Source organism: Podarcis bocagei (assembly GCF_964188305.1).
Source record: "Podarcis bocagei genome assembly, chromosome: 13".
Lineage (NCBI taxonomy): Eukaryota > Metazoa > Chordata > Lepidosauria > Squamata > Lacertidae > Podarcis > Podarcis bocagei.
This window is the reverse complement of record NC_138138.1, coordinates 56,884,880-56,899,571: the sequence shown is the minus strand read 5'-3', so window position 1 is coordinate 56,899,571 and position 14,692 is coordinate 56,884,880. Positions and strand designations below refer to the sequence as shown.

Below are 14,692 nucleotides of genomic sequence, written 5' to 3'. Positions count from 1 at the left end.
AGAGAGGAAGTGGCAGCATTCCTGCATTCTGCCTCAGGGTCTTACTGCCCACCCTCTCTGTTTCGTTACTGTGTTTGCTCAAACGGAACAAAGAGCAGGGAAAGCCCCTCCCCTCCAGGCAAGAAGAGAGGAAAGGAAAGGAGCGTCCCTCCTTCTATCCTCTCCCTGCTCCGGAGGGAACAATGTTTGTGAAGGGAAGAGAGATTACAGGTTCGGCTTAAAATTCTGATTTGACTTCCTGCTTTTTGTTTTTGGAGACACACAGCATTCAAATATGCTTTCTTCCATTTAAAAGGATGAAATCCTTAAACAGTGTTTTGCCTGTAAATTCATGCGATCTGGAAGATTACAGTGTCTGTACCTCTTAAGGGATGGCAAAGCTTAGGTTTCGCTGCTAAATAGTTCTTAATGCAGTTAAAATGCTTTCTTCTGTCATGCTGGTGGGAGGGAGAGGGAGGGAGGGAGGGAGAGAGAGAGAGAGAGAGAGAGAGAGCGCACGCTTGCTGGCTTGGGTGGGTGGGTGGGGGGAAACTTTTGCCTTCCTTTCCTCACGTTATAGCCCTCTCCTGCATTCTTAGCCTTCTGTGTTTTTCCTTCCCTCCCCACTTAAAATGTGGTTACAAAGCATGGATCCACATGGATCCTCAGGATCTTTGCATTGGGTCACCCCAAATTCACCATCAGAGCACACAGCATGTCCATGGCTACAGCCTGCCCCCCCAAAATCACACACCCATTGTTGCCTGGGGCTGCAATGGTGCAAAAACGTGGTTACAAAGCATGGATCCACATGGATCCTCAGGATCTTTGCATTGGGTCAGCCAAAATTCACCATCAGAGCACATAGCATGTCCATGGCTACAGCCTGTCCCCCCCCAAAAAAAAATCACGCACCCACTGTTGCCTGGGGCTGCAATGGTGCAAAAACGTGGTTAAAAAGTATGGGTCCACATGGATCCTCAGGATCTTTGCATTGGGTCAGCCAAAATTCACCATCAGAGCACATAGCATGTCCATGGCTACAGCCTGCCCCCCCAAAAAAAATCACGCACCCACTGTTGCCTGGGGCTGCAATGGTGCAAAAACGTGGTTACAAAGCATGGATCCACAGGGATTCTCAGGATTTTTGCATTGGGTCACCCCAAATTCACCATCAGATCACATGTCTGTGGCCACAGCATGAAGCACAAAAATGATACGTCCACTGTTTCATTCAGAATATTTTTTCCCTTGTTTTCCTCCTCTAAAAACGATGTGCGTGTTATGGTCAGGTGCGTGTTATAGAGCGAAAAATACGGTATTTGTCTATGCTAGTCTTATACCTGAGTCTTGCCCTGCCATGTCTGCTTATGCTAATCTTGTACCAAGGACTTGTCTGGCATGTTTGCCAAGGTTAACCCCTCCCCTTTTGTGACATGTCAGTGATGTAGCAATGATGCTGTACGAACTGTATTCTGGGATATGGTGGGAAAGTTTTAAAAGTCTTTGTCACCCCATCCTCGGGGTTCAAAATTTGCTCTTTGAAACTACTGTGCAATAAACTTTGGTCTACAGCTATTTGCCCCGGTTGGCTGGACTCCTTCCTTTATTCCGCAGGGACCCGCGGGCTCTGCCCGACGGGCTGGGGGACTGAGCAGCCTCTCACCCAGATTTTTCCTTAACAGGGGCCCTGCTCTTTGGCCAGGAAAAAGAGGGAGGGTAAGCTGGGCTTACTGCCCACCTAGCAGTTCGAAAGCACGTCAAAGTGCAAGTAGATAAATAGGTACCACTCCGGCGGGAAGGTAAACGGCGTTTCCGTGCGCTGCTCTGGTTCGCCAGAAGCGGCTTAGTCATGCTGGCCACATGACCCAGAAGCTGTACGCCGGCTCCCTCAGCCAGTAAAGCGAGATGAGCGCCACAACCCCAGAGTCGGCCACGACTGGACCTAATGGTCAGGGGTCCCTTAACCTTTAAGCTGGGCTTGGGGATCTGTTTTCCCAAGGGGCTCGAGGACCCTTCTCTGACTGCAGGAGCAATGCAGGACATGCCTGGGTCAGGTGGAGGAAGGGCAGGGGGTGCCAGGAGTCTCAGGCCAAAGGGGGATGGGAGAGAGGGACCGCAGTTCAGCATTCCCCTTTGCCCACCCACCGTGTGCACTCTGTGCATGCCCGAAGGCAACTCCCAGTTTGCACCCTGGTTTGAGTGGAAATCTGGGTACTGTTATCCCCAGAGGTCAGAGAAATAAATGCCAGCAACTGTTATCCCCTCACGCAGGTCAGAGAAATAAATGCCAGCAAAAAGCGGCTATTCAGCCCCATCGTCCTTTCGTGGTTGCCAAGGTGACTTGAAATCTGGGTATCCCTGGTTGCAGTGCGCCCCGTGAGGTCCTTTCCCCAGTCAGGATAAATCAAGAGACCGCACCCAGATATAGGAAAGCAAGAAGCAGCTATTAAGCCTTGTCTTTATTGTTGCAATAAGGTTTCAACCTCTAAACCAGGAAAGAATAAGCCCCAAACAAAGGCATGTAACTCCTTTTAGAAGTTACATTTCCCCTCCACAATTCATTTCAGAGAAGCTTCATTCAAACTTCATGCCCTGCCATAAAACAGGTGGAGTGACAGACAGACCTTTGAGGCCATGACCTGTCACCTGTCAGTCAAGGTGTCAGTGTATTGTCTGCCTTTTCCTCTCGGAGCAAATATTTTACGTTCCTTTTGGAATTACAGTTATGTCAGCTCAATTCTGCTCATCCAGTCTCTTGTGCCAATATTATGAGTATACAGTATTATTTTTCTGTCTGTCCTTTATCAGGTCTTGTGTTGCCCATTGACAGCTGAGAGGAAAAGGTCCGAGTTGGTGCTCTTCTGCTTCTGGGATTATGGCCACCCCTGCTCTGCCCAGCACTGCGGCTCAGAAACACTTTATTTATGCTTTTGTATTTCTCGTTTTACCCTCCTGTACAAAATAAAACAGTTTGTTTGGATATTTACAGTGTTTTTCCATTGCTTTCCATTCATACAACAGGGTTTTATTGACTTAATTGATGATTTCCACCAAACCTCGGAAAGCTCAGTCGGTAGAGAACGACGTTAAATAAATTGGAGTTCTTGTTATTAAATATACCAAGAAAAAAGCGCACCAAGAACTCTGGCCAGTATAAGTTTCAGTAGTGGGAGTGGTCCCTACTCGCAAATCAATAGTCACTTGTAACAAAAACTAATCCGTTCAAAAGTATGTATTCTGACAAGGATTACAAACTCAAATAGAGATTACAAACTGAAACAAAGATTACAAACTCAAACTCATAACGATATGTATAACACAATAATTCGTTGCAGTATTAGAGATAAGAGTTCATGAGTAGAGAAAAGTTCATGTTAGTCCATAGTCAGATTCGACGTGAAGGTCTGAGTTTCAATCACTGAACAGAAGTCAGAAGTCAATTATGGATCAGAAACCAGAACAGGGCCCTGTTTCAACGTATTCATCTTCATCAGCTAATTTTTAAAGGGTTGTGTAAGTTTGAAGAATTCGTGTACAGTGGTGCCTCGCAAGACGAAATTAATTCGTTCCGCAAGTTTTTTCTTCTTGTGAGTTTTTCGTCTTGCGAAGCACGGTTTCCCATAGGAATGCATTGAAAATCAATTAATGCGTTCCTATGGAAACCGCTTGCCAGGCTGGCGGTGCGGAGAAGGGCTTTTCTCCCCACCGCAAGCCTTCAGGACAGGTACGGGAACAGAGGGGAAGGCGCGCAGCGCTTCTCCTCTGTTCCCGGGGCTTGCGGTGGGAGGAGGGTTTTTCCTCCCCACCGCCAACATTCAGAACAGCATTCTGAATGTTGGCGGTGGGAAGGAAAACCCTCCTCCCACCGCAAGTCTTCAGGAAAGCCATCCGAAGGCTGGCGTGGGGAGAAGGGCTTTCCACCCCACCGCCAGCCTTCAGAGGAGCCTTCCGAAGGCTGGCGGCGGGAGGTCTCTCCGCCCCACCGCCAGCCTTCGGAGGAGGTCCGAGGACAGTGGGGAAGACGCGCTGCGCTTCCCCGCTGTCCCGGAGATTTCCCTATGGGCTTTCGTCTTGCAAAGGAAGCCCATAGGGAAATTCGTTTTGCGAAGCGCCTCCAAAACGGAAAACCCTTTCGTCTAGCGGGTTTTCCATCTTGCGAGGCGTTCGTCTTGCGGGGCACCACTGTAAATATATCCTGTTATTTTCTACGTTTCTCAGAGATAACAACTAAGTGTGGGTAGATCAACGTGTATCTTGAGCTTTTCTGTAAAGCAAAAGATTCCTGTGTTGCACCGGGTTGGACTAGATGACCCTCGTGGTCCCTTCCACCTCTACAGTTCTATGATTTCATGCTTCTGTTTTAAGCCCTGCTGTTTGATGGGTGACCTGCTCTTTGCAGAGGGTTTTTCTGAGCGCTGCACAGTTTGTCTGCTATTTGCCCAGCTCTTCTTATAAAGGCCATTGTCCATTAAGGGGTTTGAAGTTTAAGGGGCTGCCAGCGCTGTTTCTGATTGGGTGGCTGTCAAACGAAGCGGCTCCTGATTGGTCAGTTTTCAGGTTACAGGGGAAATGGAGATTTCTCGCCATATTTTGGCATGTTGTGTATTGCCAGAGGCTTAGTGCTGTCCAGCTGGCCATAGATAAGACTCCGGGCTCCCAGCCAGTTCCAAACAATTGATTTATTTGACAAAGTTCAAACGTACATCTCCAGCATTTCCATTAACCTCCTTCCTCTTGAGAGCCAGTGTGGTGCAGTGGTTAAGAGCGGTAGTCACGAAATCTGGGTAACCGGGTTCGCGTCTCCGCTCCTCCACATGCAGCTACTGGGTGACCTTGGGCCAGTCACACTTCCCTGAAGTCTCTCAGCCCCACTCACCTCACAGAGTGTGTGTTGTGGGGGAGGAAGGGAAAGGAGATTGCTAGCTGCTTTGAGACTCCTGAAGGGGAGTGAAAGGCGGGATATCAAATCCAAACTCTTCTTCTTCTCTTGTGCGCAGTTGCTCCCACTAGTTATTTCCTTCTTTTTTTTACCTAGCATGCAAACCTGCGAAGACTCCTCCCCTTACTTCCTCTGTGTACAGCATGACTAGTCCCAGGCTCACACTCCTCCTCCCCCTCTTCTTCAGACTGACTCTCTGACTGGCTGCTGATAATCTCTCTAGGCTCCCTATAACTGCTGATTTCTGTCCTTTCCTCTTTTCCCGTTTGCCTCTCCCTGACATCCACCCCCTCCTCAAAGGCCCCCTCCCGCTCACGAGACCCGACTACGTCCCCTTCTCTTTCCTCAGAGGTGGTCGGGGAGAACCCCTCAAAACTACCCTCTTCCTCATCTGTCTCTTCGAACACACTCATCCAACCCCCAAGTCCGGGTGTTCCCCAGTCTACGCCTTCGTCTTCTTCCTCCTCATCCGGCGCTGGGAAACCTTCGAATTCCTCTTCGTCATCTGTTGTTTCGAACACCTCTTGTAAGGACCTCACCTTGCCTTTTGGTTTGTCCGGAAAGAAATTGCTCCTCTACCAGCTCATTGTTAGACATACTATCTTCCGGGACCCAGGTATTCTCCGATGCCGGGGCCCCTTCCCAAGCCACCAAATATTCCACCCTTCCCCCTCTCCAACGAGAGTCCAGTATTTCCGTGACCTCGTTGCACTGCTCCCTTTCCTCCATTTCGGGTGGTGAGCCTTCCACTCCCCCACTACCCGCTCTCCTTCCCACCTCCCTGTAGGGGAACAGCAGTGACCTATGGAACACCGGGTGGATTCTCATGCTTTCCGGCAACCTGAGCTTAAACGCCACCGGATTTATTTGCTGGATAACCTCAAAGGGCCCCACCTTCCTGGGCTTGAGTTTCTTACAGCCCCCTTTCCAAGGCAATCCTTGCGTGGTGATACGGACCGCAAAGGGGGGGGGTACCCCCTTTTCCCTTCTTCCTGAACAGCCGGGGCGATGACCTCGAGGGTGCCCGCGGTGCACCCACCCTCAGTCCCCTCACTGTTGCACAAGCACCACACTTCTCCCGTAACCCCTTTCTACTCCTTCCTTTCACGGGCGAAATAAGCTCGCTTATAAATATCTGCTCCTATCTTCCCCTATACCTGCTTACGCTCCATACTTAGAACGAATAGACCGGGTGTCCCTGTTTTCCCCCGTCTATTCCTATGCCTGCGCTTTAGCCAATCACAGCCATGCATTCATCCTGCAGAGGTGAGCTCAGGGAACCCTTGCACGCCTCATTTAACCTCCTGACGAGCTGCTGACGGCCCCCCACGGCGAGAACAATGGGACTGAAACTCCTGATCTCGTAAAACTGTCAAACCCTTGTTACAATGTATCCAGTTTTACAAGAATGGATACATTCTGCTTCCGCTTTTGATCTAGGCTACGGAATAGGCTGAAAGTCATCGGAACCTTTCTAAAATCATATAAAATCAACTACAGCTCCGCTTTTCTTGCTCTTGGTGTCATTCGACTCAGTTTCCCCAGGACTCCATGATGCTGCCCAGACTCCATAATCCCCAAGACGGCAAGTCACGTACACAGGAACTCTTTAATCCCGTCATATCGTTCTGCCCAGCCCTTCCTGCGGGCAATACCAGGTGGCAGACGGTGCATATCAGTAACCCATTGTCCACCGGTACTCAGGAAATGTATATTCGTGTACGACCCTTCTCTGCATATTCCACCCCTCCCTTCCCTCAAATGTTAATTAGTGTAACCCCACCTTTTCCTGAGATATTCATGACGTGTGTAATATATTCATGATGTAACCCATGAAACCAAACCTTCCCATAATGTATTCGTGACGTTTCGTGCACTGTATTCTGGGACTTGGAGGGAACTTTTAAAAGTTTATGTCGCCCCATTCTCGGGGTTCAATTCCACTTTGAACCTGTTGCGCAATAAACTTGGATCTTCGCATTTGCTCCTGCGTCCGGCTGAGCTTCCTTTTCTCCGCTAGAATCCACGGACTTGGTCCGATTGGCTGGGTGGCAGGGTAAATACGCACCCAGATTTTCCGTAACAGTGGACAACCACACCTTGTCCCCAATCTTGATGACCTCCCCTGCTCGTTGATGTTTGTCGGCTTCCTTCTTGTATAACTCCTTAGCCCTTTCCAAATTCAACTGCAGCTGTCTGTGGATCGCTTCCATTTCCTCCACAAACTGTTCGGCCGCTGGAACATTCCACGACTCCTCCCCCCTCCCCGGGAAGGCCCTTGGATGACGCCCGTGATTGGCAAAGAACGGTGTCATTCCTGTGGATACATTCTCTGCATTGTTGTCTCGGGGATTTGAACCACGACCTTCTGATTGGCAAGTCCTAGGCTCTGTGGTTTAACCCACAGCGCCACTCACGTCCCACTGTCAGCTGGGGGCCCATAAATCTGCCTAGCCAGCCCTCCCCCTGGGCTCACACCTACTGAAGGACCGTAGCAGGTAGGGGCACCTACCTGGCACGCAGAAGGGCCCAGCTGCCAAGCCCCCAGGGCAGCATCTCCCAGCGAGGCAGGGAATTCATGCTTCTGGAGAGGCACAGATGCCGCTGCCAGGCACAAGGTGGATGGGCAAAGGTCTCCATCTGAGGCAGCTTGGAGAAGGGAGGCGGGCAGACAGGCCAATCGATCCTGGCACCCCAACCTTTGTCTCATGGGCCAAGAGGGCAGGGCAGAACTGGGACGAGGGCCAAGGGGAAGGAACCGAGGGCCAGCAAGGCAGCTACTGGTTGTTGGGGATGGAGCGACTGGCTCTAGTGCCCTGGCTGGGGGTCAAAATAAATGAATCTGAGGGTGCCTCTGGGCACACAGAGTTTGGGAGCCGCTGGGCTTGACTTTTTAAGTTTCCTGGAGCCCGGAGGAGGAGAGCTCAGCCAGGTCCCCATTGCCTCACCTGAGTGACAGCAGCGTCCTTATTGCCAACTCACCTGGGGACCAAAGTGCAGGCGGCAGAGAGTGACTTGTGCATTGCAGCCGCGGGCAAGACAACATCTTCTCCTGGACAAGTGAGCCTCTTTCCTCCTCCTCCTCCTCCTGCCCCACATGCTGCCCCCTTCCTGAGGGCACGGCTGAAGGGGAGCAGCTGGGCTTTGGGATGCAGGTCAGAGGCCACCTGTGCTGAACACACCTGCGTCTTCACGCTCTCCCTTCTGCCAAGGCTGCAGAGGCCCCCCCAACTCCCCCCCCCCCGTGGATTTTCTCCCCAGGATCTCTTCCTCTTCCACTTCCTGCGACCAAGATGGCTCTGCAGAAACACCTGGAGGTCCTTAGCGTCTTCCAGTGGGTCCTCAGCTACCTCTTCTTTGGTAAGTTGGGAGCTGGGGTGGGTGGGAGGGAGGGGCAGGGGGTGCTCAGGGAAGAGGGGCAGCTTGGCTTCCTCCCACAGCTGTCAACTTTCCCCTTTTCTTGCGAGGAATCCTTTTCGGAATAAGGGAATTTCCCTTTAAAAAAGGGAAACGTTGGCAGCTATGCCTCCCCCTCCTCCTGGGACCTAGAGGGCCGAGGTTGAGGAAGCCTGTCTTAGATCGACCCCTTCAGACCCCTCCCCGCCACCCAGGGAGCTTTCAGCCTGGAGGGCCGGCCTGCCCCTCACCTGCCTCTGGCCTCCCCCCCCAGGTGCCTTCTTCTCCATTCTCCTGGTCTACCTGCTCTTCACCTCCTACTGGTCTATCAGCGTCCTGTATTTCGCTTGGTGGATCTACGACTGGGACACAACAGAGAGAGGTGAGTTCGATTCCCCCCAACCCTACCTGGAGGGCAGGTGAAAGGCGCCTCTCCTTGTCTGAGAAGGGTGCTGAGCCCCACACCCAGACCCACACAATTGGAGCTGCTGCCTCGCCCTGCCCCTCCTCCTCCAGCTCACCCCCTTCCCCTGGGGCAGCTTGCGACCATCCCAAACCCGTTTTCCTCACTGCTATTTACTATTATCTATTTTCCAAGACAGCCTCCAATAAATGACACAATGGCAGAAAACATTTCATTTCTCTCTCTCTCTCTCTCTGTATGGAGGGCAGAAAAATCAGCTGCATGTATTTATGTATTTATCATTGTTTATTAAATTTTACTATAAAAAACACATGATATCCTGTAATTGACACGAATCAAACGAACCCTCCCCAAAATATAACATAGAATCAGAGTTGGAAGGGACCCCAAGCATCATCTTGCTCCTCATTGTTGATTGATTGATTGATTGATTGATTGATTATAATTTTATTTATACCCTGCCCATCTGGCTGGGCTGCCCCAGCCACTCTGGGTGGCTTCCAACACTAACAACAACAACAACAACAACAACAACAACAACAACAACAACAATAATAATAATAATAATAATAATAATAATAATAATAATAATAATAATAATAATTTAAGTATTTGAAATACAAAAATGTCTCCGTGACTTACATTCCAAGCGGTGTACAAACTCGTAAAATCCAAGAACTTAAAACTGCATTGCTGTTCCTAAAAATAAAATAAAATACACACATTTGGACAACAACAATGCCAAGGCTTTTGTAGGAAGGAAGGTCTGGCGGGGGGGGGGGGTCCAGCCTCAGCCAGACCTCCTTCCTTCAAGGGCACCACAGGACCATGGAAGGTGGAGCTAGCAGGTCTCCTGCGGCTCCAGAGGGCAGGATCTGAACACATGACTTCACTTGGCAAGAAAGAAGATTCCGACTCCACATCAGGAAGTACTTTTTGAGGGTTAGGGCTGTTCCTCAGTGGAGCGGACTCCCTCGGAAGGCTGCAGGCTCTCCTTCTTGGGAGGTTTTTAAGCAGAGATCGGGTGGTCACCTGCCAGGGATTCCTCAGCTGCGATTCCTGCATTGCAGAGGGTTGGGCTGGATGACCCCTGGGGGTCCCCTTCCAACCCCACAGTTCTCTGACTCTTGTCTTCGCAGGTGGGCGCCGCAGCGACTGGATGAGGCGCTGGAGAGTCTGGGAGCTCCACCGGGATTATTTCCCCATCAAGGTATGAGAAAGGGGCTGGCAGGGCGAAGGAGGGTCCACCTTCCTCAGAAGGATGCCCAGGGTCTCTGGAACCCCTGGAGACCAGATCACGGACAAGGAGGAGGCGGCGGCTGTCAAAGGCTGCTGGCCTCTGAATGTGACATTCAGGTGGGGGTCCAAATGCCAAAGGCCTCGCCCCTCTTGCCTTGCAGCTGGTGAAGACAGCCGAGCTGCCCCCAACGCGGAACTACGTCCTGGGCTCCCACCCCCACGGGATCATCTGCGCGGGGGCCTTTTCCGCCTTCTGCACCGAGGCCACGGGCTTCCCCCGCGCCTTCCCTGGCCTCCGCCCCAGCCTGGCCGCTCACACAGGGATGTTCTGCATGCCCGTCTACCGGGACTACCTGATGAGCTTAGGTGAGGCCAACGGGGCGAGGAATGGAGAAGGATGGGGGCAAGGGAAGTCCTTAGGAACATGACACATGGAGTGCACAGGCGGCCAAGACGTCCTCTTGTGCTTCTAGCCGGTCGGGGTGGGGAAGTGGGGTGGCCCCTCCCCTAAGGACCATCTTCAAGAACCTGCCTGGCCCATCCAATGGGAGGAACCACCCCCAGACTCAGGAATGCCTTCCCTGAGCCCCTGGGAATAGAATTCCCCAGCAAGAATGCCTGTTTTTCCTGTCATTCTTTGCTCCTGTGCAAAAGAAAAGGGGCGTTTGGTTGCGCAAATAATACACAGAATTGACCTGCGCCTCCATGGACAGCTGTGAGTCCAGAATGACTCCCAGGTTGCGCACCTGGTCCTTCGTGGGCACAGGACCAGGGAGTCCTCCACACCTGCCCACCTCCTGTCCCCCCAAAACTGTACTTCTGTCTTGTCGGGATTTAGTCTCAACCTGTTAGCTGCCCTCCAACCGCTTCCAGACGTGCTGATCCTTTGCCAGCCACACTTCTGCCCTTTAATACTCACAGAATTTCAGAGTTGGAGGAGAATTGCGAGGGTCCTCTAGTCCAACCCCCTGAAAAGCAAGGAACCTTTGCTTCCTCCCACTTCCAGGGGGTGTCCCGGTCAACAAAAGGTCCCTGGACTTCCTCCTGAGTGGCCCCCCCCGGGCACGCGGTGGCCATCGTGGTGGGGGGTGAGTCCGAGATGCTGGACAGTTTCCCCGGAGAGCAGCACATCCGCCTTCACGGGAGAAAGGGATTTGTGCGCTTGGCGCTGCAACACGGGTAGGGGCACCGAGGGGGTGTCTGAGGGGGTGTTGGGTGCAGGTCAGCAATATCTCGGCCTAGTGAGCATGGCAGTGCTTCCTGGTGGATTTTGCCCCAATGAAGCAATTTGCGAGAACGGAAGGTCCCTGCCCTTCCTTGCCGTATAATTTTTTATTACCAAATCTTTCATACATTTTCACAGTAACCTTCCTAACAAATAATTCCGCTGACTTTCCACCTACACAGTGTTTTTTACTCAAAGCTACTGTGCTGTATCTTCATCTATTACAAAAAAATTAGTACAATTATTTTGTCATTTTTCTTCTTCTGCTTTTATCTTGAGTCCGGTTCGCGATTTCATTTGACTGTAATGTTTTTTAAGTAATCCACAAACGGCCTCCGTCCTTCTGTAGAAAGTTCATCATTCTGATCTCTTAATTTTGCTGTGAGCTTTGCTATTTCTGCCTAGTCCATTTCCTTCAAAGGCCACTCCTCCTTCGTTGGGACCTTCTCTTTTCCCCAATTATTATTATTTATTATATTATAAGAAATATTATAATTTAATATAATTCTGTGAATATAATATTCTAGCTGCTGTTGTCACAAAAATAAATAGGTTAGTCATCTTCTATGCTACATTTCTCCCTATTATGCCTATAAGAAAAGCTCCTGGTCTTTTGGGAACGGACCACTTAAACATTTTCTCCATTTCATTATATATCTTTCCCCAAAAGCCTTTCGCTTTCCTAGGTCTCCACCACATATGGAAGAAAGACCCATCTAACTATTTCTAGCATTTACTTGACACATTTTTATAAATCTTGGTCAGTTTATCTGCCATTAAATACCACGAGTACAGCATTTTAAGATAGTTTTCTCTTAATGTATAACAGGCCGTGAATTCCATATGCTAAGGTCCCTGCCTTCCCCCGGCCTAGCCTCCCTCGCAAGGTTCTTGGTTGGGTTAAAGGCTCTCCCTGACCCGGCATTCCTTCTTCCTCCTCTTCCTCCTCGCAGGGCTGACCTGGTGCCCGTTTACACCTTTGGGGAGAACGACATTTTCCGACAGATCCGCTTCCCCGAGGGCAGCTTTGTTCGCCGCTTCCAGCTCGGTTTCAAGCAGCTGATCGGCTTCGCCCCTTGCCTCTTCAGCGGGAGGGGTCTCTTCTCCAGCACCTCTTGGGGGCTCCTGCCCATGGCTGTCCCCCTCACGGTGGTGGGTAAGGACCCAGCAGGCTCCCCATCCCTTGCTTAGCCTTCGCCCTGCACCCCAAAATCCCAACCCACCAACCTGCTTGCAAAGAGCCACAAACTCTTCTGCATCGTACAAAACGGCAGGTTGTGGTGCTTTCGCCCTCTCATCGAACTGAATCGGAGACCTGTGGAGTTGAATGGGACCCCCAAGGGTCATCGAGCCCAACCCCTCTGCAGGAATCAAATGAGCAGGCTTGTTTTATGGGGCTTGCTGTGGAGGAAGCTGCGATTGCGCGTGCGCACACACACACACACACACACACACAAACAAACACTTCCTTCTCCCCTTCCTTGGAGGTTTCTAAGCAAAGGTTGGTTGGCCACTAATCACGAATTCCTGCATTGCAGAGGGTTGGGCTGGATGACCCTCGAGGGTCCATTCAATTCCTGCAATGAACCCACCCCTGAATCCCAAGCCAGGGTGCAAAGCTGCCGGGGTGCAGAGGCCCTGGCTGCCATGGGGTGGGGGCAAGGGGCAGAGCAGAACCCCCAACTGTCCATGCTTCCTCTCCTTCCTGCAGTGGGGAAGCCTATCCCGGTCCCGCGCCGCCTGCGCCCCACCGAGGACGAGGTGAACAGCTTCCACGCTCTCTACGTCGAGGCCCTGAAGGAGCTCTTTGACGCCCATAAAGAATCCTGCGGCCTCCCGGCCTCCCAGCAGCTCCTCATCACCTAGAGGGACCCAGACTTGACCCGAAGCAGCATCAGGGGACACAAGGTTGTGATGGGGGGAGACACGCGGGAGTCTGTCCCATTAAACTTTAATTAGTTTAATGCTAAGCAAATGTCCAGTGCGCTTCCAATGCCACAATGTCCCATTACAGCAGAGCATTTCGCACAGCGGCTCAAGAAGGGCTGGAGAGTCAGCATCTTTTCAATAAAGGAATCTTGGAGCAAGCGGTTTGGAACTCAAATAAAAGGTTTATTTACACAAAACAAAAAAAACCCTGGTGAAGGATCACACATTTCAGCAAACACGCCCCAAAAGAAAAGAAAGGGGAAAAGGGGGAGAGGGGCAAACACACGAGTGAGCTGACTATTTATACAAACTCACATTCCTGGAAGCTTAATGACCTCCAGCTGCTCAGTGATTAGAGCGTCTTGATTAGAGCCTCTTAACCCTTTAATACCAACACCCCCTCTCGCTCGTAACACTGAGCTGTACCAACCTTAATTCAAATTTAAACCTGAACAGAAGCATTTATGAGATTGCGGACTCAAAGCTTTTGTAAAACCGTCTGCGATATTTTCTTTGCTTGGACAATACTTTAGTTCAATTAAACCTTGTTTTACACTTTGGCATACATTTTGATAACGGATATCCAAGTGTTTTGTGTGTGCCTTGAATTGACCTGATTTAGCTAGTTTAATACAAGGTTGATTGTCTTCCCACACTCTGATAGGTAGGGAACATTCTCCAAACAATTCTTGTACCAGTTGCTTATAAAATTCCAGTTCTCTACATACATCTGATAATGCATTGAACTCAGATTCAGTTGAACTTAAAGCTATAAGTGATTGCTTTCTTGATCTCCAACCAATTAGTGCATTTCCAAATTTTATCGCCATTCCTGACACTGATTTTCTATCTGGTCCAGCATCTGCCCAACTGCTGTCGGCCCAACATTCAAGTTGTGTGCTGCCCTCTGCTGGTAGTTTTAATCCAGGGGTCTGCAACCTTTAAGACAAAAAGAGCCACTTGGACCCGTTTCCGAAGGGGGGGAAAAACTGGGAGCCGCAAAACTCGTCATTATAAAAATAACTTTTTTGTCACTTTTTTATTATTTCTTTGTTTGACCCCTCAGAATTACTCCTCCTCATAGAAATAAACGTTAAATTAACAAGTTACCTTTATTTGTGTGTGTGTTCTTCACTCCCCTTCAAAACAGTGACCAGAATACATGCCCCCTTTCAATGCAGTGACCAGCGTACATGCCCCTTACAATGTAGCGGGCAGTTGGGCAGGAAGGCGACGTCGGGACAGTGCGTGACTAACGCACGCACCACCCCCATGCGACGTCACAGCCAGTACAGCGCCCGCCAGAGTGGGGAGTGTCGGGGCGCACAATGCGCCTCCTCCCCTCGCTAGTATCCGCCCCGGAGCCGCAGCAAAGGTGTAAAAGAGCCACATGCGGCTCCGGAGCCGCGGGTTGCAGACCCCTGCTCTAAGCAATCCTACCTGATCACTACAGGAACAGGCTTGTTTTCCGCTGCTCTGGAGAGCAGGACTCACATGGCTTCAAATTGCAAGAAAGGAGATTCTGACCTCCACTCAACTGCCCCGTTTTAAGTGGGAC

The 14,692-nt window shown here is 50.7% G+C and overlaps 2 long non-coding RNA genes and 1 pseudogene across 3 annotated transcripts; 2 read left to right on the top strand and 1 right to left on the bottom strand.

Annotated features, from left to right (window-relative positions):
- The first annotated feature begins 1,302 nt into the window (after nucleotides 1–1,302).
- Nucleotides 1,303–2,964, top strand: LOC308572322. The gene is made up of 2 exons (XR_014001717.1): nucleotides 1,303–1,698; nucleotides 2,791–2,964. It is a non-coding gene; the product is annotated as an uncharacterized lncRNA (long non-coding RNA).
- Nucleotides 2,408–7,516, bottom strand: LOC308572306. The gene is made up of 2 exons (XR_014001694.1): nucleotides 7,434–7,516; nucleotides 2,408–2,934 (listed from the first exon to the last, which is right to left on the bottom strand). It is a non-coding gene; the product is annotated as an uncharacterized lncRNA (long non-coding RNA).
- A 167-nt stretch (nucleotides 7,517–7,683) lies between these two features.
- On the top strand, nucleotides 7,684–13,142 carry LOC308572167 (2-acylglycerol O-acyltransferase 3-like; annotated as a pseudogene). Its single transcript, XR_014013406.1, has 7 exons — nucleotides 7,684–8,281; nucleotides 8,592–8,699; nucleotides 9,881–9,951; nucleotides 10,142–10,346; nucleotides 10,987–11,159; nucleotides 12,159–12,361; nucleotides 12,917–13,142. The product of XR_014013406.1 is annotated as a 2-acylglycerol O-acyltransferase 3-like (transcript).
- The last annotated feature ends 1,550 nt before the right edge of the window (nucleotides 13,143–14,692 follow it).